The sequence below is a fragment of the Orycteropus afer genome, unplaced genomic scaffold, assembly GCF_000298275.1.
Source record: "Orycteropus afer afer isolate SDZICR_OR568_19922 unplaced genomic scaffold, OryAfe1.0 scaffold00097, whole genome shotgun sequence".
NCBI classification, from domain to species: domain Eukaryota; kingdom Metazoa; phylum Chordata; class Mammalia; order Tubulidentata; family Orycteropodidae; genus Orycteropus; species Orycteropus afer.
Window position 1 is genome coordinate 5,805,940 of NW_006921684.1, and position 22,083 is coordinate 5,828,022.

Consider the following 22,083-nt stretch of genomic DNA (forward strand, 5'->3'; position numbering starts at 1 on the left):
AACTGATTTTTGGATGTTGATCTTGTATCCTACCACAATGCTAAATCTCTCAATATGTTCCAGTAGATTTTTGACTGAGTCTCTTGGGTTTTCTAGGTATATGATAGGTCATATCATCAGCAAATAGGGATAGTTTGACTTCTTCCTTACCAATTTGGATGCCTTTGATTTCCCTGTCTTGCCTTATGGGCCTGGCTAGGACTTCCAATGCAATGTTAAATAGAAGTGGTGATAGAGGGCATCCTTGCCTGGTTCCTATTCTCAAGGGGAATGGTTTCAGTTTCTCTACATTGAGAATCATGTTAGCTGTTGGTTTTTTATAGATGCCCTTTATTAGGTTGAGGAATGCCCCTTCTATTCCTATTTTGCTGAGAGTTTTTATCAGGAACGGGTATTGGATTTTATCAAATGTCTTTTTTGCATTGATTAATATAATAATGTGGTTCTTATCCTTGGTTTTATTTATGTAGTGGATGACGTTGTTTCTCTAATGCAACCATCCTTGCATACCTGATATGAACCCCACTCGGTCATAATAAATTATTTTCTTAATATGTTGTTGGAGTCTATTGGCCAGGATTTTGTTGAATATTTTTGCATCAATATTCATGAGGGATATTGATCTGTAGTTTTCCTTTTGAGTGATGTCTTTGCCTGGTTTTGGTATCAAGGTTATGCTTGCTTCACAAAATGAATTAGGGAGGATTCCATCCTTTTCTGTGTTTTGGATTAGTTTGAGTAGGACTGGTATCAGTTCTTCTCTGAATGTTTGGTGTAATTCTCTGGTAAAACCGTCTGGGCCAGGACTTTTTTTTCTTGGTAATTTTTTTATGACCTGCTCAATTTCTTCTTTTGTTATGGATCTAGTCAACTTTTCCACATCAGTCTGTGTTAGTTTAGGTAAGTGGTGTGTTTCTAGAAATTTCTTCCAGAGTTTTAAATTTATTGGAGTACAGTTCTTCGTGTTGTTGTTGTTGTTATGTGCCGTCAAGTCGGACCCACTTATAGCAACCCTTCCTTGGGTTTCCGAGGCAGTATCTCTATGGAAGTAGATTGCCCAACCTTTCTTTTGAGGAGTGGTTAGCAGTCAAGTGCCTTAGGCATTATGCTACCAGAGCTTCCATAGTTCTTCATAGTATCCTGATATTATCCTTTTTATTTCAGTTGGTTCTGTTGTGATATTGCCCATTTTGTTTCTTATTTGTGTTATTTGTATTCTCTCCCTCTTTTCCTTTGTTAAATTTGCCAGTGGTTTGTCAATTTTATAAACCTTTTCAAAAAACCAACTTCTGCTCTTTTTGATTTTTTTCTATTGTCTTTCTATTTTCTGTTTCATTGATTTCTGCTCGAATCTTTATTAGAATTTCCTTTCTTCTGGCAACTGTAGGCTTTTCTTGCTCTTCTTTTTCTAGTAGTTGGAGATGTTGGTTTAAAGTATTGATTTTTGTCTCTTCTTATATGATGTGTGCATTTGTTGCTATAAATTGGCCTATGATCACTGCTTTTGCTGTGTCACAAAGATTTTGGTATGCTGTGTTTTCATTCTTGTTTGATTAAAGGAATTTTTGAATTTCATTTTTTATTTCTTCTCTCACACAATCATTTTTGAGGAGTGTGTTGTTCAGTTTCCATGTGTTTGTTCTTTTTCTGTTGATCTTCCCATTGTTGATTTCTAATTTGATAGCATTGTGATAATTACAGATGGCTTTTACATATAGATTTATCCCACCACACATACCACACACACACACACACACACACACTTACACAATGGATATATGTTGTTAGTTTTGCACACACACAAAAAAAAGTAAAGTAACTTCCTCTCCAAAACCAAAAACCAAACTCATTGCTGTCAAGTCTGACTCATAGCGATCCCCCTTTTGGTTTCTGAGGCAGTATCACTACAGAAGTAGATTGCCCAACTTTCCTTCCAAGGAGTGGCTTGTGAGTTTAAACTGCCAGCCTTCTGGTTAGCAGTCAAATGCCTTAAGTACTACACCACCAGAGCTCCCTAACTTCCTCTAAGAAAACTCAATCCATAACAAATGTTAAGAGGCTGTAACTGGGGAAGTGGGGATTTGAAAGGACAAAAACAGAGAAAGATGATGACATTAAAGGTTAGGGAGAATTCAGCACCAAATTTGCTTTCAGTCTACCAAAAGGCTTATCATAAACCACTATTTTAAAGTGTTAAGCCTGTCTCCTAATAGCAAAATCTGAAAGGAGTTTATGCTGTATTTTATAAGAAAAACAATTATTTATCCTCTATTAATATTTGTTGTATATGCATAGTGCCTAAAGCACTTGACTGCTAACCAGGAGGCTGGCGGTTCAAACCCACCAGCCACTCCTCGGAAGGAAGGTTGGGCAATCCTACTTCCGTAGTGATAACTGCCTTGGAAACCCAAGGAGGGGTCACTAGGAGTCGGGGCCGACTCGATGGCAAATAACAACAATAACAACAATTAATATTTATTTAAGGAGCCCTGGCGGTCTGGTGGCATAGTGCCTAAGGCATTTGACTTCTAACCAGAAGGTTGTTGGTTCAAACCTACCAGGCACTCTTCAGAATGAAGGTTGGGCAGTCTACTTCCATAGTGATACCACCTCGGAAACACAAGGAAGGGTCGCTATGAGTCAGATCTGACTCAACAGCAGTGAGGGGTGAAGGAGCCACAGTGGTTAAGCACTGGACTACTAACTGAACCCACCAGCTGCTCCTTGGCAGAGAAAAACCTAGCAATCTGCTCCCATAAAGGTTATAGTTTAGGAAACCCTATGGGGGCAGTTCTACTCTGTCCTTTAGGATTGTTATGAATAGGAATTGACTCTATATTTCTTTATTTTACCTAGGCTCTATACCCAGAGTTTTACAAAACAAGAAGACATACTCTCTGTCCTCAGTAAACTAATTCTAATAGACATTAGCACAGACATCATGATAAATCTACATGAAATTGATTGTTAATTATGTGTAATTGATAATCACACTTTATACATCAGTGGCACATATCGTTGACCAGAGTCAAGAGGTAATCCATCCTAAGTTCCATTAAACCAAGAGGAAAAGAACTGAGAAAATGAAGATTTATTGAACCCTTACTATGTAATCACTGCTAGAAACTTTTACATATGTTTTCCCATCCATTTCTCTCAGCAGCCCCATGTGGCACATATTCCTGATCCCAGTGTTACAAACAGGGAACTGGGGCTCAGAATAATTAGCTCAAGATCACACAGACAGTAAATGATGCAAAATTTACACCTGTCCCCAAGCTCACCCTTAACCCACTGAACAGCTGCCTTAGGGAAGGATCTGCAGGGGTAATGGGGAAAGAAGGAATGGAACCTAGTTGTAAAGAATAGTTAAATCTCCTTCAATAAAACCCTTACACTTGTGAAAACTTGATTAAGCTTTCTAGACTGCTGATATGGGGTACAAAATGGGCAAACTCAAACGACTTTGTAGATTCAGCTTATTAGGATTGTTTAAGATTCCTCTTTCGTTTAGCTTTAGTGTTTTATGTGTCAGCACCACCTGTTTAGCTATGCATTCATTCATACATAGTGATTACTTCTAAGTATCCATGACTCCCATTCACCTTTGTTTTCTTCCTTCTCTGCTCTTTACTCTGATTTGCCTAACAAATGTAAATGGAGAATTGAGCCTGTTGTGGCACAAATCTCAAGGCTCTGGAGCCCCTTATTACAAGAGTTATTTGGAAAGCAGGATTGCTGAATACTCACAGATAACCATCCAGCCTGTGCCACTGTCCGGTCTACACAACCTGGCTCTTACACATCTTGGATGCAGTATCTCTTTAAAATTTTGAAATAAAAAGAGCTAATTATTTTTTTGAGTGGATGAGAGGGAAGAAACTGTTTATTATTTCAAGCCCTTCATTGAAAAGTCAGCCTTTTAGGACTGCTGAGGAAAGCTTTCTTGGTGGAGCTGTGTGAGCCTCCCACAAACCAGGAGCTAATTCATTCTTCTGTAAAGAAGAAACATGCCCAAGGCAAGGTTGAAAAGTCATTCCAAAAGAGCCTGAGATACTTGCCACCTCATGTCAGAAGATTTCTCTCTAAGCCTCCAAGAGGTTTTTTATTAGTAGTATTTTTTAAGCATTTATTTTAGCTCAAGGGCATTTAAAGTATTTTGAAATATATATTACTGTAGTGAAAATGAAAATGCATTCCTTTGAGATGGACTACAGTGAGGTCTGGGTCTTGGAACAAAACCCTGCACAGAGGAATATGGCGTTAAAGAATATGCAAAAAACTTCAAAATTGAAAACCACATTCTCCGTGATGCCACCTGGAAAACTTTTTAAACATAGTCTATTTCAAGATCATTGGGCTGACAAAGTATTTCCATATCTCCTTCTCCTGGCTTTGATTGCTCGACACTTGGATGGAAAGTGTTGGGATCATATGACTCTCTGCCAACAACTTCTGAATTCTAATCTTGGCTTTGACACAGACTGACTTTGGAGACTCAGCTTATTTAACCTGGCTTCATTTCCCTGCCAAAATTATTGGGAGTAAAACAATTTCCATTGCAAGGATCTCTGAGGACAGCTGTTTGATAAGAACTTTTTGTGTCGATGTCTTTTAGAACATCCTGCTAATTAATGATGCCAGCTGTCCCCTAGCTCCTACTTGGAGTTTTGATTTTCTGTCTAAGATTTAAGAATTAGTTTTGAGTGTGAGCCCAAAGAAGACCCTTTCTAAAGAAAATAGGAGCCTCCCCAAAAAAGAGAGAGATGTGTCTTAGAAATGAAAAGTGATAGAAGGTATAGTTTAAAAAAAAAATTTTAAATGTTATTTTTATCAAGATGTCTCTATATTTTATACAGACTTCTGCATTCAGAAATATAGTATTGATTTTTAAATGAAGACAATGTTTTAATGACAAACATCTTAACCAGAGGGTTTTTTTTGATGGGGTAAAATGCTCACCTTTGTTTACTGCTATTCATCAAACTCGTGTGTGTGTGTGTGTGTGTATACATGCACCACACAGTGTGTGTACATATTTACACCCACAGGCACTTGTCACTTAATGCCTATCCATGTAATATCCGACTGCATATACGTTCATGGTCCCGTAAGTTTTTTTTGTTTGTTTATTTTTAAGGGAAAGCATGTCTCCTTTGGATTATTACTCCCCTGTGATGGTTTTAAAGACCCCAGATCTTAAGAGTGAGGTAGCAGCAGGGCTCCAGGGCACATCCCAGTATGTAGCACCTCTTCCTCTGCCTCCTTCCCCTCTTCCCAGCATCATTCACTGGCCCAGCAGCCATTCAGCCTTTCACTCCTGGTGCATGGCAGTGCCTGCTGCAGCTCCTCCCTTGCTCCTGCCGCAGAAGCTGGCAGCACTGGCCAAGCAAAGGGATGCCTGTGGGCTCTCTGCTCTAGGTAACAGGGACCAGCGTCATCACTGCAGCTGCTCTCCCAGAATCTGCAACCCACTTCCCGCCCAGGCCCCGGGCCACTTCTGTGCCCAGACATGCAGAAAGTCCGGATCCGGCTGCCAGTGCAGCCCCACTCAGCCCAGCCACACACCCTGCAAGGCCAGCCTCCTATATGCAGTAAAAACAGCTCTCAAGCTTTGTCCAGTCAGCTCCCATAAAGTTTTAATATAATAGGCTCTGCAGATTGTATGGGAACTGCCTGTATATAATATGGTGTTTGCACAACATCCAAAAATCACATGTCGTGGACTTTAAGCAACACATAGCTGCATGTATGTATGTATGTGTGTATATATATTATATGTATATGCCACAAACCTAACCCATGGCCATCGAGCTGATTCCAACTCACGTAACACTTGCCAAAACATAGAATATGTTATGGGCGTTTTCCTTGGATTTACTGTCTCAAATAATTGGCCAGAAGAAATGCAAATAATCATGTGAGGGAAATCTAAATCAGTTTTATGAAGACATTCAATTCAACACATCCTATCTTAGTTCTAAATTTAATCCTATCATAGACTGATAGAATTTTAGTCTTTAGAAATGACCAGATTAACTTCTTCATTTCAGGGGAATATCACTGACACCCAGAGAGATTAAGTGATTAACTGTCATCCCAAGGCTACTTTATGGCCAGGTGGGAACAGAAACCCAGTTTTTATGTTAATTCATATTAGCAAATGAGTTCCCTTGAGGTGTGTGATGTTGTGCAGGACCTTCAGGTGAAAGAAACATGATGCCAGCTCAGGAGGGTTTAAGTTAAGCAGATGCACTGAAGCAAAGACATGCTAACAGCTCATCTTTGTGCCATGTGCTGTTCTAAGCACTTTACAAAATTAACTCTTTAGAGATCCTATGAAGTAGGTGGAGCACCAGTTGGTGCAAATGGTTTACACTTTTAGTTGCTAACTGAAAGATGGGAGGTTCAAGTCCAACCAGAGATAGTTTGAAAGAAAGAACTAGTAGTCTACTTCCAAAAATTAGTCATTGAAAACCCTACAGAGCACAGTTCTACTGTGACACACCTAGGGTCACTCACCATGATACGGAATTGACTCAATGGCAACTAGGGTTCTTCTTGTTGTTGTTATGAGGTAGACGAAGTATAAAGGAGCTCTTGTGGCACAGTGGTGAAAGCATTTGACTGCTGACCAAAAAGGTCAGTGGTGCAAACCCACCAGCAACTCTATGGGAGAAAGATAATCACACTCTAGTCAAATGCTTTCAAATGTGTTTATACACAGCCTTGGAAACCTTATGGAACAGTTCTTCTCTGTCTAAAGAGTTGCTATGAGTTGGAATCGACTTGGTGGTAATCACGTTTATTTATTTATTTGGTATTTGATTTAGGTGAGGCACAGAAAGGTTAAGTACCTTGCCCAAGGTTTAACAGCTGGGAAGTCTCAGTTCAGGCAGAATCTATGCTCATACCCTGCATGTTAGACTCTCTCTTTATTGGTGATTATAACATAAAGCAGACCATTCTATAGCAAGTTTTCAGGCAGAAAGCTTTGGAGGTCTAACAGAAGAGAGGCACAACATTAAGTATTGAGGAAAAAAAAATGTAGAGAGAATCAGGTCTGAAGATGGGCTTTGAGAGATAGAGTTTCAGTAGCAGAAGAGATGAACAGGGGGAGGCATTCAAGGCAAAAGGAGCTACAAAGGCGAAAAGTTAGGAAAAGCTAAAGGCGTATTCAGAGAAGTCCCCTCTGGAGTCATGTCTAGGGAAAAAGGAAAAATCCAGAATTGAAGAATTTAAGAAGAAATCCTTAGGTGAAAGTGTAAAGAACATAGGCAACAGAAAATGGTTAGCCACCTTAACAAAAATAGTTTGAAAACCTTAGACAGCTTTCTTGCACAGGTTAACAAAAAACCTCTTTTTTTAAAAAAATAAATGGAATAAGAACTATTGTTTTGGAGGCATAAGATACATGTGTGAAATTCCAAACCATTTTTCACTGAAAGAAAGGATGTCCACATTAGCCTTTCCATTTTAATTGATGCCTCAATTTATAAGGGTTGTTAGAGCTTTTCTCATTTTAAGATCCCAAGCATCTTAAATATTTTTATATTAAAATACTGAGTTTGCATATTTATATACTAAATCTTGGGAGCTCTGGTAGCATAGTGCCTAAAGCACTTGACTGCTAACCAGAAAGCTGGCGGTTCATACCCACCAGCCACTCCTCGGAAGGAAGATGGGGCAATCTACTTCCATAGTGATACTGCCTCGGAAACCCAAGGAGGGGTTGCTATGAGTCGGGTCTGACTTGAAGGCACATAACAACAACAACAACAACAATATACTCAATCTTATAACTTAGATGTCTAATAACACACATGTAAGGTTGCAAATGTGTGAAATATTTCCCTAAGTAGAATAAAATATTTGAAGTTGCAGATGACTTTGAAATTTTAGTAAATTCATTATGCTTGTGCTTGCCCCTCCCACATTGGAAGCACCTTAGAACTTTTCATTTGTCGCCAAGCCTCTGTAGCATAGCTCCTGCTACCAGTGTGCTCAGCATAGCCCTGGTTAATACAGATTCTGACCAAGAACACTTGAGTTGGGTTTTTGTTATTTTCAGTAAGATTAAACTTATATCTCTCAGTGCCTCTGAAGACTTCCTGTGCAAACAAACCCCTCTTGAAATTAGGACTTTCTGAACAACCTTCTCTATCACTGACTTTCCCTGTTGACCTGTTGGGCAAGGATTAAGTCTCTTTGGAGCTCAGTTTCTTTTCATAAAACGAAGACCTGTTGCTCCCTAACCTCCCAGGTGTATGAGAATGAAAAAAAAAAAAAAAAAATTGAACATTGTTGGACTAGAGCCGTTGTCAGCTTAAAAGGCATGACATTTTATTAATTAGAACATTTTATTATCTGGAAGTGCTTACGGTGTGCCAGTTCCTTTTGCAAATGCTTTGCAGGTATGAATTCACCTTATCTCTACCAGAAACTTATATCTACTATTCTTACTCTCAACTTAGAAGTGAGCAACTAAGGAACATGATAAAAGGCAAAACCAGGATTTGAACCCAGGCAGTCTGATTTCTGAGATTAATAATTAGAGGTGTTCAGAATGGCCTATCTTTTAAGATAATAGCTCCTCTTCTTTGGAAGGAGACTTCTCCACCTTGGATTATGTGAAGAGGGCTTGTTATCTGTAAGGTTCTTGAGTTTATGGTATATAATGACCCCATGCATGTCAGAGTACAGCTGTGCACCCATAGGTGTTCAGTGGTGGATTTTTTGCAAGTAGATTGCAATACCTCTGGGTGGACTTGAGCCTCTAACCTGCCTGTTAGCAACCAGGCAGGTTAACTGTTCACACCACCCAGCAACAAATATGTGGGTCCTGGAAATACACAGATTAGTAAGACACACTCCTGTCATCAAGAAGCTAGTTTAGGGAGATATTTCCATATATAGCATTTGGTACCAGGCTAGATAGAGGTCTCTTCGGCTCTGTACATTCACAGAGCCATTCTGGGGGCTGCCTGGAGAAGGTGACACCTGAATTTAGTGAAAAAACAGAAAGAGTGGAAATGGCATTCCCAAAAGAGGAGATTGTGTGAGGGGAAAGTACAGATGCATGAAACCACAGTACGTGTGCAGGGAACTCTGTACACTTTGATATTGCTAGAGTAACTTTCTAGATAAAATGGGATTCATTTCATGTTAGACATCTCTGATAATTGCAAAATGGATAGATATTCTAGAATTATTCTAAATTGTTCATTTCTCTTATGAACTAATATACAGCTCAATGTGTGTAAATCAGTAAAGAGTAAAATATAATTGGATTTCTAATAATAGACCATTAATGAAGGACAAGTCCTAGCATAAATGTGGTGAATAGTTAGGAGCTCAGGAAATTTATGCTGAATATGAATATTTATGAAGAGTTAGAGATAAACAAAACCGATAACGAAAATGAAAATCCTCACAACTGGGCCAACAAGCAGCATCACGATAAATGCAGAAAAGGTTGAAGTTGTCAAAGATTTCCCATTGCTTGGTTCCACAATCAACACCAGGAGAAGCAGCGGTCAAGAATTGAGACAACAAATTGCATTGGGCAAATCTGCTGCAAAAGACCTCTCTCTTTTAAGTGCTGAAGAGCAAAGATGTCTGTTTGAAGACTTAGGTGCACCTAACCCAAGCCATGATATTTTCAGTAGCCTCATATGCATGTGAAAGTTGGACAGTGAATAAGGGAAGACTGAAGAAGAGTTGATGCTTTTAAGTCGTGGTGCTGTGAAGAACACTGAAAGTACCATGGACTGCCAGAAGAGTGACCAGATCTCTCTTGGAAGAAGTGCCGTTGGAATGCTCCTTGGAAGCGAGAATAGCCAGACGTCATCTCATCTACTTTGGTCATGTTGTCAGAAGGGGCCATTCCCTGGAGAAGGATATCATGCTTGGTAAAGTGGGGAGGTCAGTGGAAAAGGGGATGACCCTCAATGAGATAGATTGACACAGTGGCTGCAACAGTAGACCCAGGTATGGCAAGTGTTGTGAGGCTGCCACAGGACCAGGCACCGTTTTGTTCTGTTGTACATAGGGTCACTGTGTTGTTAGAGAACCTAACAACAACATGACTCAGAGACTTACATTAGAAACTGCCTCTCATAACTGCTGGAAATAGAGCTAGCACAGATTAAGATTAATAAATACAGCTCTTGTTACAAATAGAAACATTTTTACTTGAATAAGGCATAAAGCAATTTATCCTCTTTGGGACAAATTAGTCATTTTTCATAGATATTTTCATCAAAGTAGCAAAACCTAATGAAACTAACTGTAATTTACATTACCATTCAAAAATTATTGTTAAATTTAGCATTTTGGAAAAGATGACTAATGCCCTGTTTTTAACGTAAACGTAACAGTCAAAAATAAAAGCATGTAACATATCTGTAAGTATATCAGCCTTGTACTTTTTACTGGGCTTTCCCTCATTAATGGTCACTTGACAATTGATCAGTAATCAGTTTGGGAGCTAATTAAAGTCATTAGAATGATAGATATCCCCATATAAGGTTCATCAATAGAACAGTGTGCTAGACAGATTATAGGGGCATTGTTCATTTCTGGACATTTTCTGTGCAGCAAAGCAGATGAGTTATGGCCTTAGAGCCCATGGGGAATTCTGGGAGGGATCTTGTATCACTGGCATAGCATGGTGAACTGTTTGCTGTCTCAAATCAATAGAAGCAGAGGGAACTGATTAATATAATTTGTTGTTATACTCGTTTTTTCTTTTGGTTAAAATTTATTTGCCATCTACCCTGACAATGAAAAAAATCAACCCCTGAGAAGTATGTTTTATATCATTCTCAAAATAATAAATTATTATGGTGTTTGGTTATTGAAAGATTAATATCTGGAATCATGGACTCAACGGAATTTCAGAGCTGGAAATGGCCTGAGAAATCACATGGCCCAGCTAACTCCTTTGTAGGTGAGGAAGCTATAGGCTAGCAAAGGTGAACAAAGCCTTGTTCCAAGATAACACAGTCAGTACATGGCAGATTGAGTGCCAAGCAAGTTGCCATCAAGTCTCTTCTGACTCATGTGACCCTTTGTGTGTCAGAGTAGAACTGTGCTCCATAAGCAATTCACTGGTTCTAAAGTAAATTACCAGGCCTTTCTTCGAAGGCACCTGTGAATAAACTTGAAGGTCCAGCCTTTTCATTAGCAGCCAAGGGCATTGACCGTTTGCACCCCCTACAGACTCCAGACTGAGGGCTCACACCCTCTGATATCTAGAGTGTGAATGCTCCTTTCAGTAAATGACCCTGGCTCCCAAAAATGGGGAAGGAAACAGTAAATCTCCAACAGAACACAAAAATATGAACGGCCATATGGATTCTGTTTCCATATACTGCTGCTGAATGCCATTTTACATGATCTCTTCTGAGCTTTCCCACCGAGCTTCATCAGATACTCTTCTTTGAGGACATGTTAACTTCCTCTTTGAAAGAAGTCTTTTACCCCCAGAAGTTACATTATTGATTTTCCCTTCTATGATCACACCTTTGTGCATTGTCTTTCATTCCACACCTTTCAAAGTGTTTGAGATACACAGTGTGATTTGATTGTCCCCCTAAATTTGGTTCAGCAGGGAGACTTCATGTTGTCATCCCTATAAATGTGACTTAGGCTAAGGGTCAGAAAGACTGAGATTATTAGGCTCTTTTGCAGCAAAATGAGAAAAAAAGAAATCCAGGTTCTTTGTTTCAAAGATAGAAGCTCTTTCCATTAAAAATGCTTCTCTGTATAATTACTCAAGATCTTTAATATTACAATGAAAAGACTATAATTATTTTTGTGATTTTTATTAACCTTCTTTCTTCTCTTTGCATATGTATTCTCTGATTTTCCTTTTGTTTTCTTTTTCTCTGCATCTCTGTTGCCCTGTTATTTGCTTGGTTGGCAATGTCTGGGATTATGTTCCTATCCAGCATAGTCCACAGTCATAGACAATACTGTTTGTTCAAAGCAATTGTTTGAGTTGTAAATATAATTGATGATAAATTCAGACTGTTTGCTGATTTCATTTCAGTGAAGCCACAATATCTCTCAAGTTTCCCTTGATAAACTAGTTATAAAGTCAACATCTCATGTTATTTTTTTAACCTCAGCTTGATCTTTTTGCTCATTCCCAAGCACTTTGCTAAATTTTTTTACATATTCATTAATAGAAATATTATTTATTTCTGTCCCCTTTGCTTCTGTTAGAAATGATCATCTTTCCAATACTAGAGAAATTGTTACCTGTTATTAGAGTGAATGATTTTATGATAATTTTGAAAGTTATTTGTACTTATGTAATATGGACCCAATAGAGAAATCTTTCCTCCTTTTGGCACCCAAACTAATTATTATGTGCTTAATAGATACTAGCAGGAGCTCTGGCAGCGTAGTTAAGGCATTTGGCAGCTAACTGAAAGGTCAGTGTTACTAACCCACCAGCTGCTCCATGGAAGAAAGATGAAGCAACCTGCTTCTGTAAAGATTTGACAGCCTTGGAAACCCAATAGGGTTGCTATGAGTTGGAATCAACTTGACAGCAGTGAGTTTGGTTTGGGTTAATATATACTAGACCTTTGTTAGGAGCTCTGGTTGCGTAGTGCCTAAGGCACTTGACTGCTAACCAGAAGGCTGATGGATCAAACCCACCAGCCACTCCTCAAAAGGAAGGTTGGGCAATCTACTTCCGTAGTGATACTGCCTCGGAAACCCAAGGAAGGGTTGCTATGAGTCGGGTCTGACTTGACAGCACATAACAACAACAACAGACTTTGTTCTGTGTTCTTTATATATGTTGATGCATTTCATCTTCCTAACTACTCTATGTAGTGGGTAATACCATTATTTTGATTTTTCAGTGAGGAAATTGAGGCACAGAAAGGTTAAGTTGCCCAAGACCACATAACTAGTAAGTACAGAAGTAGAATTTGACCCCATGCAATCTATGAGTCTGTGTTCTTAACCACTAGTCTACTGCTTCTCAAAGTAAGTTCTTCCATAAATGTAACTTTGCAAATGTAATGAAGTTATGTAAACCCCACTTTTCTTGACTTATGAAGAGCCAGGGAGAGGAGGAAGGTTTGCATAGTTCATCATTGTGACAGCCCTAATTATCTCAGAGATCAGTAACTTTTTTCAGCCCTGATGCTGTGAATGAAAATAATCAACGAGTGTCACTCACAGTGGGGACCAGGGAAGTGGATTGGGAACCAAGAGGTAGATCCATTCTAAGTACTGGCCAAGTAACATTAATGTTGAAAGTTTCTTTCTCCTGCCTTACATTCTTTATATAAATAAAACATATTCTCCATCATCCTTTCCTCCCTAAAATTTATTTGTACTTATATATAACTTATTTGTACCTAAGTGAGACCCCAGGTTTAAGCTAATTAAAAATAAGCCTATGGTGCCTTTTCCACCAAACATTCAGCCTACCATGAAGTCCACTGAAGTTCAGAACTGCCTCAGTTCCCCACCTCCATATATATCTACCCCTAATTTATTTTATAATAAGAGAAAGATTGCTTTTGTGTCTTCCCCACTAGGTTGGCTAGTGTTTGTACCTTTCATTTCTTGTCTCAAAATCTAACATAGCATCTAGCATATTACTGTTTGGTAGATGAATAAATGAAGATCAATATACATACCCTCTTAAACCTGGGCTAATGTCCACCTAATTTAATAGTAACTGCTAAAGTATATTAAAGAGTCCTGATTATGGAATGCACCCTTACAGACAAGCTAAAAGTCTTCTGAAAGTGTGGCTTCAGTTAGTGTGTTATATGAAGATGTAAGTGGATTTGCAGGCCACTCCCAGGCATTCATTACTGGCATATTATATTAGTTTTAAAGAGATTTTGCATAGCTCAGGTCTCAACAAGGGGAAAGGTCTCTGTCTGGTCTGCTTTTGTTGTACTGCAATTCACCCAGCTATTTTGCCTTTGGGAAACAGTGGCCTGCTTCTCTCGGCGGAAAGCCTGGAATTGAAGCTAAGTACTCTGGCCTCAGATCTGTACTTAACTTCTACATGTTTGTTATTGTTGTTATGTGCCTTCAAGTCAGACCCGACTCATGGTGACCCCTCCTTGGGTTTCTGAGGCGGTATCACTACGGAAGTAGATTGCCCAACCTTCCTTCCGAGGAGTGGCTGGTGAACTTCTACATCAGACCTTAAAAGCTATCAAGAATAAGAACTGCCCAGCCTGCTATGTACTTTACATTCATCCTATCATTTAATCCCACCACTCATCTGTCAGTTGTACTATAGTGGCTTGTGTGTTACTATGATACTAGGAGCTATGCCATTCATATTTCAAATACCAGCAGGGTCATCTACAGTGGACCAGGTTTTGACAAAGCTTCCAGACTAAAACAGATTAAGAATAAAAACTTCTGGAAATTAGCCGTGGAAAGTTCTCTATGATCACAACGGAGTATTGTCTGAGATAGTACTGGAAGATGAGCCCCCATTGTTGGAAGACACCAGTAGCCACAATAATGGACTGAAACATACCGATGACCATGAACATATCATAGAACCAGGCAATTTTTTTGTTCTTTTGTACATAAGAGTTGTCGTAAGCTGGAGGACCCTATTTGACAGCAACTAACAACAACATCATTTAATCCCTATTTTACCTTAGAGGAATTGAGACTCAAAGAAGTTAACAAATCTCCCCAGCTAGTAAGTGGTGGCGCTGGAACACAAATTCAACTCTGATTGGCTGCAGAGGCTATATTCTTCATCAGGATTGGCTCGGAATATTAAAGAGCAAGGCTAGGGATTGCAGGTACAAAGGTCTTGGCACTCTGTTCTTAAAGTTTGTTCCCATCTGTCACTCCTGAGGAATAAGCCTCGAGAGATAAGGCTTGGCCAAGCAACGGCCATAACATAGAGGGAGGAACTGAGGCTGCAGGCCTCTGGATGAGCCAGACTCCTAACACCCTTCAGCCTAGGGTGCCCTGGTGCCACCCAAAGCCTGAAAGCTCCTGGGAAATAGGAGAAGTGGGCTTTCAAGATTATGGTGGTACTGATGGTTTCATTACCTGAGCACTTACCTATATGCAATTACAATTAGAGTCCTCTTATCTACTGATTGCAGAAAATAGATGTTTATCTTAGCCTATGACAATTAAGGAAATCTAAAGTACATAGTTTCTCAGAACAGCTTTTAGTGATTGATGGATTTAGTGAAGCAATCCTCACAACTGGACCAATGAGCAGCATCACAACAAATGGAGAGAAGATTGAGGTTGTCAAAGAATTCACATTGCTTGGTTCTACAATCAATACCAATGGAAGCAGCAGTCAGGACATTAGATGACATGTAGCATTGGGAAAGTCAACTGTGAAGAAACTATTTCAAGTGCTGAGGAGCAGGATGTCTCCTTGAGGACTAAGGTGCGCCTGACATAAGCCACTATATTTCCAATCGCCTTATATGCATGTGAGAGCTGCACAATGAATAAGGAAGACCGAAGAAGAGTTGATGCTTTTGAGTTGTGGTGCTGGCGAAGAATGCGGAAAGTACCATGGACTGCTAAAAGAACTAACAGTTCTGTCCTGGAGGAAGTGCACCCAACAACAACATTTTGAATGCTGGGGGAAGGGAGGAGCAGAACAATGCCAACCACATGTTGTTGTTGTTATGTGCCATGTAGTCGGACCCAGCTCATAGCGACCCCTCCTTGGGTTTCGAGGCGGTATCACTATGAAAGTAGATTGCCCAACTGTAGTTGTTTGTTGCTGTTGTTGTTAGGTGCCGTCAAGTCATGTCCGACTCATAGCAACCCTATGCACAGCAGAATGAAACACTGCCCAGTCCCTCACCAGCTCCATGATCCTTGCTATACTTGAGCCCATCATTGCAGGCACTGTGTCAATCCATCTCGTTGAGGGCCTTCCCCTCTATTGTCGACCCTCCACCTCACCAAGCATGACATCCTTCTCCAGGGAATGGTCCCTTCTGACAACATGACCAAAGTAGGTGAGACGAAGTCTGGCCATTCTTGCTTCCAAGGAGCATTTCGAGTGCACTTCCTCCAGGACAGATCTGTTAGTTCTTTTAGCAGTCCATGGTACTTTCAGTATTCTTCACCAGCATCACAACTCAAAAGCATCAATTCTTCTTTGGTCTTCCTTATTCATTGTCCAGCTCTCACATGCATAGGAGGTGATTGAAAATATCATGGCTTGTATCAGGCGCACCTAGTCCTCAAGGGGACATCCTTGCTCCTCAACACTTGAAAGAGGTCCCATGCAGCCAACTTGTCCAGTGCTATAGGTTGTCTAATGTCCTGACTGCTGCTTCTATTGGCATCAGTTGTAGAACCAAGCAATGTGAAGTCTTTGGCAACTTCAATCTAATTGTTTAATAAATATATATTAAATGAATAATTGAATGGACAAAGTGACTAACCATAAAATGGGTTCCTGTCCTTCATTTGTTTCTCTTCAACTGCCTCTTTTACTCCTACTGAGTCTAAGGCAAGATGAAGGCCCAGAAGGTGCATTAGACAAGATTGATGCCCTAGAGGAACTTACAGCACAGTCCACGATACTGGACAGTACACAGATATCTATAACACGTGGCAGCAGGATCTGAAGTACTATAAATAAGTAGGTCTTGGTGGTCAGAAGAACAAGATCACCCTGGCTGGGGAACCAGGGGCACTTGGTGTAGTAGATAAGATTTAAGTGTGCCATGAAGGATGGGTCATATGTTAACAGAAGTATGTGCTGGGGAGGACATTCCAGGCCATGGGGCTAGCTTGGGAGATGGCCACAGAGACAAAAAAGCACAAATTCTAAGGAAAGAATACTAAGTGATTGACCTCAAATAGTACAGATAGGCTGCTCCGAAAGGTAAATTGGGATAAAATTGTGAGGGCCTTGAACTCTATGGTGGCAGTAATCATGTAAAAGTTAAGAAATAAGTCAAAGAGAGTTAAGAACAGAAAAGGCCCTGTAGCTATGGATTTCCTTTCTTTCTTTTCATTCCCTCCTCCATTCTAAATGAGGTCACTTTACACCCCAAGCCATCCCTATCTTCACCAGATTATTGCTGAGATAGTGCTTTGACTATACTGTTTACATCTCTGTGGATTCATAAACCTCTATATAAATAATTCTGCATTTCAGAACTCCCTTTATTTGGCCCCTGCTAATTTTCCCAATCTTATTCTTCAGCTCAGTTATCCAACCATCCACTTTTTAAGCACTTCCATATATCCCTTTGCTGTTTTGGTCTAAGGAGGTCTGGTGGCATAGTGCCTAAGACATTTGACTGCTAACCAAAAGGCTGGCAGTTCAAACCCACCAGCCACTCCTCCAAAGGAAGATTGGACAATCTACTTCTATAGAGATACTGCCTCGGAAACCCAAGGAGGGGTTGCTATACTCATGGTCATCACACCTGTGTACTTACTGATATAGCACCTCCAGCCCAAATACTATGTATATCCATCATTATCTTTAATACAATTTTTATTGTAGTAATATATTCATAACACAGAAGTCCCATTTTAACCATTTTTAAATTCACAATTCAGTGGCATTTACTACATTCACAGTATTGTTTAACCATCACTACTATCTATTTCTAAAACATTTTTAACACCCCAAACAGAAACTCTGTATCCATTAAGTAGTAACTCCCCATTCCCTCTGTCTCCCTGCCAGCCCCTGGTAACTTCTAATCTCCTTTCCATCTCTATGAGTCTGTCCAAAATCTTCAATGTCTAAAAGTTAAGCCCTTAGAAGATAGAAACCAAGTCTTTTACCTCTCTTTGTCTCAGTTTTCTCATCTGTATAATGGGAATGATAAAAAGTTCTTACAAGGATTAAACAAGTTACTATTTACACTAGTAACTGTTGTTGTTGTTATTATGTTCCGTCGAGTCTCACCTAACTCATAGCGACCCCTCCTTGGGTTGCCAAGGCAGTATCACTATGGAAGTAGATTGCCCCATCTTCCTTCTGAGGAGTGGCTGGTGGGTTTTAACCACCAGCCTTCTGGTTTAACAGTCAAATGCCTTTAACACTATGCTACCAGAGCTCCTACACTAATAACTATTAAGTGTAACTTACTAGTTACACTTGGGACAGTATTTAGCATATAAGAAGCATTATACAATATTTGTTAAATTATTACATACATTAAAGATACACGTGTATTTGTGTGAGAGTACATGCTATATAAGTATGTGTGTATGTACACATACACAATTTGCCATCCACAACAACCTTGTCAGGTGAATAGTTATGTTAAACAACTTCCCCTATCTACTAACTGGCAGTTGCATTCCTAGAATCTATATCTTCTAAGTTCTGAGTCAAAACTCAAAAAGCTAGAAGCTGTAGCTTTAATCCCCTGATCTTCTCTAACACATATAATATTCAGATACATAATGATTTCTTAACACAACTAGTGGATTCGACTCATAGCGACCCCTCCATGGGTTTCCAAGGCAGTATCACTACAGAGGTAGATTGCCCAATCTTCCTTCCCAGGAGTGGCTGGTGGGCTTGAACCGCCAGCCTTCTGGTTAGCAATCAAACGCCTTAAGCACTATGCTACCACAGCTCCCTGAAATTCACTACAGGTATTAAATTATTTTGATACCAAGTACAAGGGTAGTTTCAAGAACATCATCACATTGTTCTGTCAATGACAAAGAGAGGGGAAAAAAACTTCCAGTTTGGAAACCCAAGGAGGGGTCTCTATGAGTCGAATCCGACTCTACGGCAGCATGTTTGGTTTTGGTGTGGTTTTATGCAGTAGTTACCATATAGGATCTCACTCTTCTGCAGAAGGAAATCCATAATGCCGTCTTTCTGCTTGACTATATTTTTCCTATAGTTAAGGAAGAGTGGAGCAGGAAGGATAAACTGAGTGAGCTGAATGGAGAATCATGGAGGAAATTTTAGCAGAAAAAATTCAAATAGGAAAATATGCTGTTGGGGTACACTTAAATGGATATATGCCTATCATGTAATTTGGTATGCAAAGGCTTGTATTTGCGTTAAACTGATGGAGAAGCTGTAGTATGTATTCAAGATGCACCTTTAAAAATAAAAGCTTTCTTTTGCTTCTCTGAAAAAGGGAGCATTGTCTGTTATTTCTTTTTAAATACAAAACACATTTAACTTCTGTCAACAGCATACGTTTTAAATAATGCAGTTTGTACTTGCATTCATTATCTGCTATTAGAGTCCTCAAAAAGCTTTTAGTGTTTTTCTCCCCAACTTTTAAAATTCATTCATTCCAACTGTTTGCATTTTAGAGAATAGTGGAAACCCTAAGTCAAATTGAAAAACCGAATAAAGAAATTTCTGTTCTGGGAATTATCATTGAACTGGGTAGAGAATCCTCAGCCATTGTGCTAAACCACATTATACTGAGATAATACTTATACCCTTTTCTTGATAGTATTAGGTCAGACTCAAATATTTCCCTTTCGACTCAATCTAGTTAGTAAGAAACGCCATGCTGACAACCAGCTCCATGTGCTTTCTCTTGTAGTAAGGTTTATTAGTTTGTGAAAATTATCTGCTTACACTAGCCCTTAGTATCCAAGTAAAGCAAGCGTCAAGAGTTCAGGTCTAGTCTTTGTTATATACTTAAAAGAAATGTTTCTCAGATACCCAGGGTTGTCTGAGGTCCCTTTTCATCTCAACGTGACACGTGTTTTCTTTCTTCCCATCTTATCAAGAAGAACACAGATTCATAAGCAAGTGTGTGTATGTGTGTGTGTGTTTGGGTTTTTACACCCTCTCATTTTAAGATGTAACTGGAACCATGACCCAAATGGTATGTGGGTTTGCTTCAGGCAGAGAATATAAACAGAGGCAAGCCTTAGAAATGCAAGGTGTGTAGTAGGTTCATTGACCATGCTGTTTGCCCAGCTGCAGGGTGACTCCCTTCTCATTCCACAGCTGCCAAGCTGCTTCCTAATACTATTTTATTTTTCTTTCAAACTGGAGTAGCCAACTAAACTTCCCACGGATAGGTTTGATAATTACTAAAAACAGACTACTTCCCAATTACAGTCTAGAAAAAGCTGCCACTACTTTATAGTTTAGTCCTTACTTCATTCCTGTATAACAATGCCTTTGACATGATTTGCTAGCTTACATTTTTAAGGAAAGACATACGCTTTTTTGAAAATAAGTAAAAGCTCTTCATTAATCCCATGTTTTACCCTTCAAAATAATTCATCATAAAACATTTTAATCTCTAACTTCTTAACAACTTCACTTTAGTTATAAAATTGGCTCTGAATAACTTATGGTTATTTGCAAATAAAATCTGCCCTCTGTGAATAGGAATTTCATACAATTTCAGAGACTGTGCCACCACTGATTACTTGGGTGCTAAGTTCTAGTTCCTTGACACATCAGGTGCCTTGGTGTCATTATATCCTTATGTATGTTGCTTCTATGAAAGAGTATAATTGGGCCCCAAATAAATAGGTTTCAGAATTTGCCCAGATGTCTAGATCTGCATTTAAAAACAGATTAAAATTATATTGAAAATCTAATTTTCAGGTAAAATCTCTGAAAATCTGTGACTGTTATTCTGTATCTAAGAAATACATTTTTATTAGTTATTTGAAAAAAATTATTAGCACTAATACTAAAGCTTTGAAAGAGAACTACATAGCTTACTTCGCTTCTCAAATTAGCAGACTGTTAAATTGGCAGTATGTTTCAAAAGCCTCAAAAATGTGCATATTTTCTTGCCATTCCCTTATAGAAATTTATCCCAGGAAATATGGCACAAATTTGTGTGCATTTTTAAAAGAATAATATAACTGAATTAGCATAGTGCCTAAGGCACTTGACTGCTAACCAGAAGGCTGGTGGTTCAAACCCACCAGCCACTCCTCGGAAGGAAGGTTGGGCAATCCTACTTCCATAGTGATACTGCCTCGGAAACCCAAGGAGGGGTCGCTATGAGTCGGGGCTGACTGGACGGCAAATAACAACAACAACAACAACAATATAACTGAAAGTATATAAGAATTACATAGATATATTACATATAACAGACATGAAAGTAGCACATTAAAGGTTTTTTTACATGTATTCCCCAATTTAAAAAACAAATTATATATGTCCTTTGTAAGAGAAAGGAGCTCTGGTGGCATAGTGCCTAAGGCACTTACTTAACTGCAAACCAGAAGGCGGGTGGTTCAAACCCACCAGCCGCTCCTCAGAAGGAAGGTTGGGCAATCTACTTCTGTAATGATACTGCCTCGGAAATCCAAGGAGTGGTCGCTATAAGTCGGTTCCGACTTGACAGCAGTGAGTTGAGTTTGTAAGAGCAAAGATAAAGTAGAGGGATATGCATCAGTGATTTCCAGCATAGGTTCATTTATAAAGCAAATGTTGAAATATTGTAAAATGTTCAGTATTAGGGAATTAGTTAAGTAGTTTATGACAGTCATATAACAATATACTTCGAAGCATTTAAAATTATGTTTTAGAAGACTATTTGATATGGAAAAATAGTCTGATATATTAAGTGAAAAACGTTGTAGATATAGTATGATCCCAATTTTGCAAAAGGATAAATTATATAAATAATTTTAAATGAAGGAATATGTGTGTATTCATATTCATTCATAATAAAAAGACTAGAAGGCTATACACCAGAATATTACTAGTGATTACATCTGGATGATTTTTATTTTCTTCATTTTATTTTTCTGTATTATATCCACTTCTCACTTATCAATATAGTTAGGTTCTGAAGACCAGGATGTTATTCGAAAATTGGTGTTATATACGAAAATGAAGGATGACCACATCATTACATCACTGCCAAACCACTGAGAATCATGGCCCAGCCAAGCTGACATATAACCTTAACCATCACAGCCAGTGTTACTCTCACCTCACACCCTGACATTTGTTACTACCAGATGTATGTCATTAATGTGCAGCATAGTCAGATAGTAGTTTTTGTTTTTGTGTTTTTTACTATTGTCATAAATGCAAAATTTTGGATAGCAAGATCGTCACAAAGTGAGGAGTAGCTGTATTTATTTTCTACA

At 39.0% G+C, this 22,083-nt stretch overlaps 1 protein-coding gene across 1 annotated transcript in view; it reads left to right on the plus strand.

The window, feature by feature from the left end:
- SRGAP1 (SLIT-ROBO Rho GTPase activating protein 1) overlaps nucleotides 1–22,083 on the plus strand; it is a 460,449-nt gene that overhangs the window by 304,898 nt on the left and 133,468 nt on the right. The gene's annotated exons all lie outside the window — the stretch shown is intronic.